Raw genomic sequence first — 10,940 nt, forward strand, 5'->3', positions numbered from 1 at the left:
CCATGTACAGACCCTTCTTAGGGTAAAGGAGAAGGCAGTGCAGTGGTAGCTAGCCAGGGTATTATTAACAAAGGTTCTCTCTGAAAAGTTGGACTGTGCTCACTGTGGGATGTCTACATTTTTCTCTTGGTTTTGGTCACAAATGTCTGTCCTGTTATGCTTGTCAGCTACAAATTGAAGATCAACTTTTAAATATTTATTTATTTATTTATTTATTGTACTGGGGATGGAACCCAGGGACATTCCTCCTCTGAACTATACCCTCAACCCATTTTTTTATTTTGCAACAGGGTCTCACTAAATTGCTGAGGCTGGCCTCAAATCTTTCATCCTCCTGACTCAGCCTCCCAAGAACTGGGATTAAGGCATGCACTACCCACATCCAGTGAGATAAAACTTTTTTTAAAAATTAGGTTTTACAACTCTCTTAGCCTGATAAGGAGCTGTATGTGTGTTGGGGCACTTGGAGAGACAATAAAACCCATGTCTTGTGGAAAGTGTAGTGGTCATCCATAGATGCAGCTCTCCTGCCATGGTGTAAACTCCTCTCTGTTCTGAGCCCTGTAACAGTTACTTCCCCAGACTTTACATTTTACGTGCTTTGTTTGCTTGTGCTTTAAGCCAAGTGTTGCTGCACTCTTAAACAATGGCTCCTGATTACTTTAATGATTCTCCTGGATAAAAAGCACACTGGATAAAATCTGAGTGTGGAGTAATAGAGTAAGCTGTGCCCTCTGGGTGGGTTTTCCTTAGGAAATTCCAGGGTATTAGATAATAATGAGAGTTCTCTGCAGCAAGCATTTGTGAAGCAGCTGCTGGGCTGCAGATTGACACCATGTTTTCTGTCTCTTATTTTCAAAGATAACACACAGGAGGGATCAGGGCTTAAAATTAGAGCAATTTAAAGGTAAAAGTGGTATGCTGCTCTTATGCTACTTAGCCATTTTCTTAAAAAATAATCTTAGCCAGGTGTGATGGAGCAAGTTTGTAATCCTCACACTTGGGAGGCAGAGACAGGAGGATCACACATGTTTGAAGCCAGCATCACTGGCTTAAGAGATCCTGTTTCCAAAAACATATAAAATATTATATAGATCTGTGAGTGTAGCCTGGAGGTAGAAGGGTTTCCAGGAACCTCAGTACCACCAAAAATAATCTTGGTTTTTACAAGATTCAAATTAATTTTTAAATTTCTGAAAGAGCAGATTTAAACATATTTGTAGTGTTCATGTCTATTTTTTATTAAATGATTTTATTTTTATTTTTAATTTTTTTTTCTTTTAACAATTTTTATTGAACATAAATATAAATACATTTAAACTATATTTGGTGTACTCTCCCCCCACCCCCATTTTCCCTTCCCCCTCCCACCAATGGTTATCCATTTTAACCATATCATATTCATAATTTTACACATGTTCAGATGTAGACCCTCATTGATCAAAATGAGCTTTCCTCCTCTCCTATCTTTCCATTCAAACTTTTGCTATTTTATGGAGTGAAGGCTGAGAAGTTTTTATTTGCCATTCCTCCTATTATCACTCTCACTCATAGATTCTCAAAGTCACTAATACCTTCCCTACCACCCCTGAAAGGAGATCCCTGTAATCATGGGGTTAAACTGGGGTGTTGCACAAAAACACAATGTGTGTATGTGTGTGCATGCACATGACCCAGGGGAGCAATGAGTAATTTTTTTTTTCTGAAAATGGGGTGTAAGCCAATAAGATGGAGATACTGTGCACCTAGCTTCTTATTTTGGGTCCCACTATTCTTTGCTGTCAGCATCTTTGCTTACTCTCAATTTTTTGTAACATTATCTTTGGTCTTTTCCTCTTTCTTCTTCTCTTTACCTTCCTGTCTTTCTCCATGAAGCAAGAGTGTACTTGAAACCATCCAAATGCTCTCTTTCCTAAATTTACCCCTTGGGATCTGATTACTTAATGTCAGCCAGGGAGAGTTACCTGCCCTGAGGCTTTCCTTAGCTCCAGAAGACCAGGCATGAAGCCAGAGAAGCAGGAAACAGGGCTCTCTTCTGAGCAAGGTCATTCCTAAATGCATTGTAAGAATACTCACAAAAATAGTTTGAGAAACAATTTATTAAAAAATAGTAAGGTGGAGAGTTGAACTGAGTTGCATGCATTGTCAGCAAGCCATAAATTGTGTCCAAGCATGGTGGTGCACACCTATAATCCTAGTATGTGGAAGGCTGAAACAGGAGGATCACAAATTTGAGGCCAGCCTCAGCTACTTATCAATGCTCTGTTTCAATATTGAAAAATAAGCTGGGCATTGTGTCAGATAGCTGTAATTATAGTACTTTGGAGGCTGAGACAGGATGATTGTAGGTTTGAAACCACTCTTGGGAACTAATTGAAGCGCAAATTAACTTATGGAGACCATGTTTCCAAATAAAAACTTTAATTGTATTTTATGTGGATCATATTGAAAATGTTATACACTCAGACTGTGCTTGGTGCCTTCCCCCCACTTCCCCTTCCTCCCAACAGTGAATGCCCAGGTTGACCATGCTACATTTATATTTTTACACATATTCAAGTGTAGCTACTCCATTAATCAAATTTAGCCTACTTCCTCTCCTACTCTTCCATTCTAGCTTTGTTGAGGTATTAAAGAAAACATATATCCCTTCTCTATTGGTGCTTGGCTGGCTGATCTCATATAACGTAATGTTCTCCAGGTCTTTCCATCTTCTTGTGAATAACATGATTTTGTTCTTCTTTATAGCTGAGTAGAATTCCATTGTGTGTACTTCCCATAATTTGCAATCCATTCATCTGTTGATGGAGACCTAGGTTGGTTGCATATGTTGGCAACTGCGAACTGTGCTGCTATGAACATGGGTATGCATATATTACTGTAGTTCTCTGATTTCAGCCCCTTTGGAAAGATACCCAGAAGTGTATTGCAGAGTCATATGATGGTATGATCCATTCCCAGTTTTTCTTCCTTCTTTCTTTCTTTCTTTCTTTCTTTCTTTCTTTCTTTCTTTCTTTCTTTCTCTTTCTCTCTTTCTTTCTTTCTCTTTCCTTTCTATCTTTCTTTCTTTCTTTCCTTCTGTCTCTTTATTTCTTTCTTTCCTTCTCTCTTTATTTTTCTTTCCTTCTCTTTCTTTCTTTCTTTCTTTCTTTCTTTCTTTCTTTCTTTCTTTCTCTCTTATTTTCTTTCCTTCTTTCTTATTTTGTTGGTACTGGGTTCCTGGAAGTCTTTCTACCTCTGGGCTACACTCCCAGACCTATTTTAGTTTTTGTTTGTTTGTTTAATGTGGTAACAGCATCTTTTAAGCCAGTGAGGCTGGATCTGAACCAGCATTATCCTTCTGTCTCCACCTCCCAAGCATGAGAATTACAAGTGTGTGCCACCATGCCTGGCGCTTCCGTTCCCCATTTTCTAAGGAATATCCAATCTGATCTCCATAGTGGGTGTACTAGTTTGCACTCCCACCAACATTGTAAAAGAGATCCTCTTTCCCAATATCCTCACCAGCATTTGTTTTTATTTGATTTCTTTATGCTTGCCACTCTGATTGCCACTCTGTCTCAGCCTCCCAAATGCTGGGATTACAAGTGTGTGCCAACATGCCCCGCTTATTCATTCATCTGTTGATGGACATCTCGGCTGGTTCTACAGTTTGGCAATTGTGAATTTTGCAGCTATAAAGATAGATAATGCAATGCAGTAGTCTGGTACTGGATGCTCAAAGATGCCTCTCTTCTGCCCCCTAGAGGTGCAGAGGATGTTTGCACCTTGGCATGGCTCTCCTCTGAGTGAATGTGGAGAATCCAGGCCTCCTGTCTCCTCACTAACAAAATGGGGAATTTCTTTAGACTCAGAACTCCAAACCAGGAGGAACATTTTATGCAGAGATAACAGGTATTTATAGGCACCAGGCCGATATATAAGTCAAATCAGAGAGTATTAATTGATTTCACTCCAGGTGTGGTGGTGCACATCTATCTCAGTACATGGGAGGCTGAGACAGGAGACTTTCAGGTTCAAAGCCAGCTTTTGCAACTTAGTGAGACCTTGTTTTAAGATAAAAGTATATAATAGGGCTGGGGGTAAAGCTTGGAGGTAAAGTATTCTGGGTTCAATCCTCAGTACCATTAAAAAAAAGAAAAAAAATGATAAAAATTTGTAGTTCAGTATGTTATTTACCCTCAGTGCCAGTGCCTGGGAGAGAGGGAACCAGGGCCTGTGGAAGCTTGGGGATGACAGTCCCTTTCAGAAGCATTGCCACACCCAAGCCCAGTTGGAGTTGTGAGATAAACCACAGCTCCCAATTGATTAAAAAAATCCTGCAAAATTGAAATTGGTGAATATTAATTTTTCCAGAATTGAGCATCAGACACACAATTTCCACATTCTGCAAACAAGCATTTATAGGCTGGCTTGAACTGACTGTCCTCCATCCAGGTGGGGATCCAGGCTTTCCTGGTTTCTGAAGACCAGAAACAGAGGTTTGCTTGAGTTAGCTATAGCTGAATCGGTACATAGTATTAAAAACTTGGTGGCTTTATTATCTTCTTGTGTTTTCTTTAAAGCCATTTAAGAAACTATTTGAAGCCAGGTGTGGCCATGTATGCCTGTGATTCCAGTAGTTGGGAGGCTGAGACAGGAGGGTCACTGATTTGCAGCCAGCCTCAGCAATGGAGTGAGGCTGAGGGCAACTTAGGGAGATTCTGTTTCCAAATAAAAATGAAATAAGGCTGGAAGTGTATCTAAGAGTTAGAATGCCCCTGACTTCAATCCCCAGAAACACACACACACACACACACACACACACACACACACACACACACACACCGCCACCACCATCACCAACAGCATTACTTTGTTCTTTTTTTTTCTTTTCTTTTAGTATTGGGGATCCAACCCAAGGAAATTTTTTTTTTTTTGGTATTGGGATGGAACCCAGAGGCTTTCTATATCCGGGCTATACTCCCAAACCTATTTTTATATTTTATTTGGAAACAGGGTCTCACAAAATTGCGGAGAGCCTCACTAAGAAGCTGAGGCTGGCCTCAAGCCCATATAATCCTCCTGTCTCAGCCTCCCAAGCACTGTGTTTACAAGCGTGCACCACCACAACATCTGGCCAACCCAAGGACATTCTACCACCCTGCTCGACTCCCAGCCCTGTTTTATTTTTTTAATAGGCTCTCAGTAAGTGGCTGAGGGCATTGCTAAGTTGCTGAGGCTGGCCTCTGACCTGTGGTTCTCCTGTCCTAGCCTCCCAAGTGCTGGGAGTGGGAAGTCACTTGCTGAGAGTTCTCTGAAGACATTTCAAAGATGCACTGACAGTATGTTTAGATATTTTCCCATTTTTTTTTTCTCTTACAGCACTGGCCCATGAAGATAAAGACCTTATAATGCTGGTGCCATCCCTTGTGGGCTGAATAGGAAACTGGAAATGACTCTGGCATCTCAACTCTCCACAGCTGTAAGTTGGCAGCTGGAAAGTTCAGGCCATGGGTGACTGTGGGAAGATGCATTCCCACCACCTGGTTCCCCAGTGTGGCTTGCACTGGTAGGACTGTGTTCTCTAAAGTGACCATTGTTGTTATCATCATTGCATGATCTCTTCCTCTCTTGTTCTCTCCCTTTCTATCTCTATCTTTATCTCCCTCCCCCCTCTCTGTCACTGGGAATCAATCCTAAGGGCATTTTACATCTCAGCCATATTTCTCTCAGTTCCAGTCAGCATTTTGCAGCTAGAATCTAAAAGGGAGACCATGTAATTTAGAGGAAAGAAGAATTACATTTTACAGTTAGGTTCAGTCCATATGATGCTGGGGACCAGGGTAGAGAGTGGAGAGAGGGAGAGCACAGGGGCTGTGCTCCACATATCATGGAGGCTGGGACCAGGCACAGGAGCAAGAGGATGAACCACATATCATACCCAAGGACACACCTGGGGATGCTGGCCCAGACCACACCATAGATAAATCATTATGATGCATTTATCCACTGCTGGGATCACAAACCTTGTGACTCAATTACATGAGCTTCAGATATTAATAAATGAGCTCTCTACATGACATTTCATATCTGTTACACCCTCCCATTCTGTTTATTTTTTTTTACTTTTAAATAGGGTCTCCCTGAGTTACTGAGAGCCATGCTATGTTCCTGAAACTGTTCTTGAGCCTGCAGTCCTCCTGTTGCAGCCTTCCAAGTACTGGGATGACAGGCATACTGCAATGTTCCTGGCTCCTCCTTACAAATAAATATTAGGAACATTTATGGATAGGTTTTGTGAAGACAAGGTTGGTGGTCAGTGGAGTGAAAGCTAGATGAAGAGGAGGGAGAGGAATGGTTGTTGGTAGTAACCACACCAGAGACCCAATTGTGCAGTATTTACAGCAGAAATTGTTATTCACAGCTAGGCATGGTGGCACAATCCTAGTACTTTCGACTTTGAGACAGGAGGACCATAGGTTCAAGGCCAGGCTCAGAAACCTACTGAGACCCTCAACAACCTAGTGAAACTCTGTGTCCAAAAACAAACAACAAAAAAGTATGGGCTGAAGTTATAGTTGAGATGTAGAATGCCCCTGTGTCCAATCCCTAGTACCGTGCGCACGCGCATGCACACACACACACACACACACACACACACACACACACACAAAACTAAAAATTAAAAAATGAGTACAAGGAAGAAGAGCAGAGAAGTTTCTTTGATGTTAGTAAAAACGGCATTTGCGGTTTCCTTTGGGAGGTACTGTCTGCTCCAGGAAACACTGACCTGCCTGGTCCCAGCTGGACCTCTGTTCTGTCCTTCTTTCTCCACCCCAGGCAAACACTGAACTAATCAATGCTCCCCAGAAGAAGCACTGTATTATCAGCAGCAACCTTGCCCTCATCCAGGTGAACCTTGGCCCAGTTTTGGTTTTGCTGTGACACTAGGGAATGAACTTTGGTGCTACACCCCAGCCCTATTTTATTTTTTATTTGGAAACAGGGCTTTCCCTAGGTTGTTGAGAGTTTCACTACTTGCTGTGGCTGGCCTCAAATCTGCAATCCTCCTGTCTCAGCCTCTGAAATCCTGGGAATTGAGTTGTGCCCCATCAAGCCTGGGTACTGTGTCAGATCTGACTCATCCCCGAGACCCCCTTTGAATCAGCAGCCAGAACCATTCCAGGTAGGAAGAACTCAGGCTACCTGAGTCCTTGGTCCTGTAGTCTGGACTGAATGTTGACAACAGGTTGCAACTGTCAACCACAGGACCACACTAGTGTAGCATGTGGAGGATACAACTGTCCACATCTACCTCCAGGAGAGATGCTTCTTGGGAGATACAAGCTCCTTCCATCTGTCCCTCCCTTCTTTCAAAGCCAAATTCTTGAAGGATTTGACAGGAGGCTCGAATATTTGAGGCAAATTCCACAAACTATTAAGGCCTGCAGCAACTTAGTGAAACCCTGTTTCAAATTAAAAATAAAACAGAGCCGGTTTTGATGTTGCAAGCTAGTAATCCCAGTGTTTGGGAGGCTGTGAGAGAAGGATCACAGGTTTGCAGCCAGCCTCAGCTACTTAGTGCAGCCCTTCCCAACTTTGTGAGACCTTGTTTCAAAAATAAATTGTAAAAAATGGGTGGGGCAGCAGCGTGTGGTGACACATGCTTGTAATCTTGACACTTGGGTGGCTGAGACAGGAGGATTGCAAAGGTTTGAAGCCAGCCACTTAGTGAGGCTCTCAGTAACTTTGTGAGATTTTCAAATAAAATATAAAATAGGTCTGGGAGTATAGCATGGAGTTAGAAAAGCCCCTAGGTTTCACCCCCAGTAACACACACACACAAAAAAAAAAAAAAAAAAGCCAGGGGAATAGCTCAGCAGAGGAATGTTCCTGGGTTCAATCCCCAGTATGGCTAAATAGATAAAATAAGACGGAGTGTAGCTTGGGGATAGAATGCCCTTAGGTTCAATCCCTGGTACTAAAATGAATGAATGAATGAATGAATGAATGAATAAATAAAGGCATCAAGTGCTATGAAAAAATCTGTGGAAACTTTGATTGGAAAAACAGGTTTTTAGAATTTTTTTCATTTTTAAAAACTAGCTCCTCTGGACTGGCGTGGTTGTGTCTTTGGGAGGCAGAGACAGCAGGATCCCAGGTTCGAAGCCAGCCTTAGCAATTTAGTGAGGTCCTTCCCAATTTAGTGAGACCCTATTTCCAAACAAAAAAATAAAATAGTGCTGGAAAGGCTGGGTGTCATGGTGCATACTTGTAATTCTAGCACTTGGGAGACTGAGACAGGAGGATCGCACAGGTTTGAAGCCAGCCTCAGCATAGTGAGGCTCTCAGCAACTTAGAGGGACCCTGTTCCCAAACAAAGTATAAAAGAATATAGGTCTGGGAATATATCCTAGAGGTAGAAAAGCCCCTGGGTTCCATCCCCAGTAACAACACACACACACACACACACACACACACACACACACACACACACACACACACACACACACACACTATAGTGCTGGAGGTGGAGCTCAGAGAAAGAAGGTCCCTGGGTTCCCCCCAAATTCCCCAAAACCAAGCAACCCTCCCAGCACCTCATGTTTCTCACCCATGGGCCTGGTGGGCCCTTGGTTCCTTCAAACTCCTCTAAAATCCAGCACATTTTCTCTTAGATATTTTGAATGCAATGTACAGAGACTGGCATTCAAGGACCTGGTGGGGAGTCTCAGAATGGCTCAGAGCTCTGCCCCCTGAAGCACAGAGACAGGACAGTAGACTGAGTTGGGCATGTGAGTTTGGGGTATCCAGCTTGTGGGGCTGGGAGGGATAGTGGGGACCCAGATCACATGTGTGGGCAATGCTCTCCAGCCATGTTGCTGTGTATCCTGGGGTGATCCCCCAGTGGGACTAAGGTTGCTGCCGGAATTTCTACCCAAATTCATGGAGCCCATTTTATTTGTGGTACTGGGAACCGAATCAGGTACGTTCTACCTTTGAACCACACCCCTAAGCCCTTATTATTTTTTGCTTGGAAACAGGGTCTCCATGAGTTGTTCTAGCTGACCTCAAACACACAATCCTCCTGTCTCAGCCTCCCAAGTACTGAGATTATGGGTGTGGGCCCGCATTCCTTGCTTTTGGGTCACTTTTGCCTGAAGCAGTGATGGAGGGCTGAGCTAGAGCACAGGGGTACCTGACAGAGGCCTGGGTAGTAGAGGAAGCTGTTGTCTCTTCAGTTGGGGGTAGTATCCCACAAGCAATAAAGATGGAGGCAGTAGGAGGGGCTGGGTGGAAGGGAGGTCTTGGTGCTGGTCTTTCCTGGGGCCAGTGGTCAGAAGATTTAGGTTGAAGGAAGGAGCAGAGCCGAATTATCCGCTCCCCTCGAGCAGCCAGTAGGACCTGGCTTCACCAGACTCTTTCCACCCCGACAGGTACAGGCCAAGGTCCTGGGGCTCCTGGCTGCCATGGCCGGCCTGCTGCTGGGGGCCATGTCCAGGCAAGATTTGGACCTGGCCAAGGTGGCACTTCTGTGCGCTAGCAGCATGATCTTTGTTTTCCTTGCTGTTTTTGCCCTTGGTGAGCCCTTCCCTGGAAGGTCCCACCCTCCCAGGCCCCACCCAATACAGGACTCGCCCCTCCAGGCCCCACCTCCCAGGCCTCACCCCGCCAAGGGCCCTGCCCTCTCAGGTCCTCTCAGGTTCTGCCAACCCTCCTAGGCTTTTGCACAATACAGGCACTGCCCCTCCAGCACCCAGGGCCCGCCAAACCTCCTAGGCCTTTGCCCAATATGGACCCTGCCCGTCCAGGACCCACATCCCAGGCGCCTCCCTCTCAGGGACGCCCCCTCCCCAGGGTCATGACTTCTCAGAGCCCCAACCTGTCCAGGGCCCTGCCCTCTCAGTCTCTGTACATGCTCTTAGGCCTTTGCCCATTATAGGCCCCAACTCTCAGGCCCCACCCTCTCTGGGACCCACCCTACCGAGGACCCTGCCCTCCCAGACCCCGCCCTCTCAGGGCCCCACCATGCCCAAGGCCCTGCCCTCCCAGGCCTGGCCCACACTCCTAGGCCTCTCCCCAATATAGGCCCTGCCCTTCAGAGTACCACCTCTCAGCCCCCGCCCTCACAGGGACCCACCTGGCCCAGAGGCCTGCCTTCCCAGGCCCCACCCTCTCAGGGATCCACGCTGCCCAGGGCCTTGCCCTACCAGGCCTTGCACACCCTCCTAGGCCTTTGCCCAGTACAGAGCCTACCCCTCCAGGCTCAACCTCCAAAGGCCTGGCTTTCTCAGAGCCCCAATCTACCCGGGGCCCCACTCTCTCAGATACCCACCCCTCCCAAGCCTCTGCCCTCACAGGCCCTGCCCACCCTCCTAGGCCTTTGCAAAATACAGGCCCTGCCCCTCTGAGACCCATTTCTCAGGCAGACCCTGCCCTCTCAGGGCCCCACCCCACCCAGGGCCCTGCCCTCCCAGGCTTTGACCACCCTCCTAGGCCTTTGCCCAATAGAGGAGTACACCTTGGAGCTTCACCTCTCAGGCCTCCCACTCTGAGGAACCCACCCTACCCAGGGCCCTGCCCTCCCAGGTCCCGCCCTTTCATGGCACCACCCCGCCCAAGGTCCTGCTTTCCCAGGCCCACCCACCCTCTTAGGCCTTTGCCATATACAGGCCCCTGCCCCTTCCAGTCCCCACACTCCTGGGTCCCATTTCCACCATGCTCTGCCCCTCTGGGCCCCACCTCCCAGACCCTACTCCACCACCTCATACCCTGCCAGGCTCTCTCAGGCATTGCTCTTTTAGGCCCAGCCCCATCCCTCAGGGCCCTACTCCTCCCAGTCCTTGCCCCGGCTCCTGGGCCCTGCCTGCCCTCTGCACCTTTACCTATTTAATTTGTGGTATGGTGTTTAAACCCGGGTTCATTTCCCTACTGTGCCCAGGGTTTTATGCGTGGAG

This window comes from Muscardinus avellanarius (assembly GCF_963383645.1).
Source record: "Muscardinus avellanarius genome assembly, chromosome: Y".
Classification (NCBI taxonomy): domain Eukaryota; kingdom Metazoa; phylum Chordata; class Mammalia; order Rodentia; family Gliridae; genus Muscardinus; species Muscardinus avellanarius.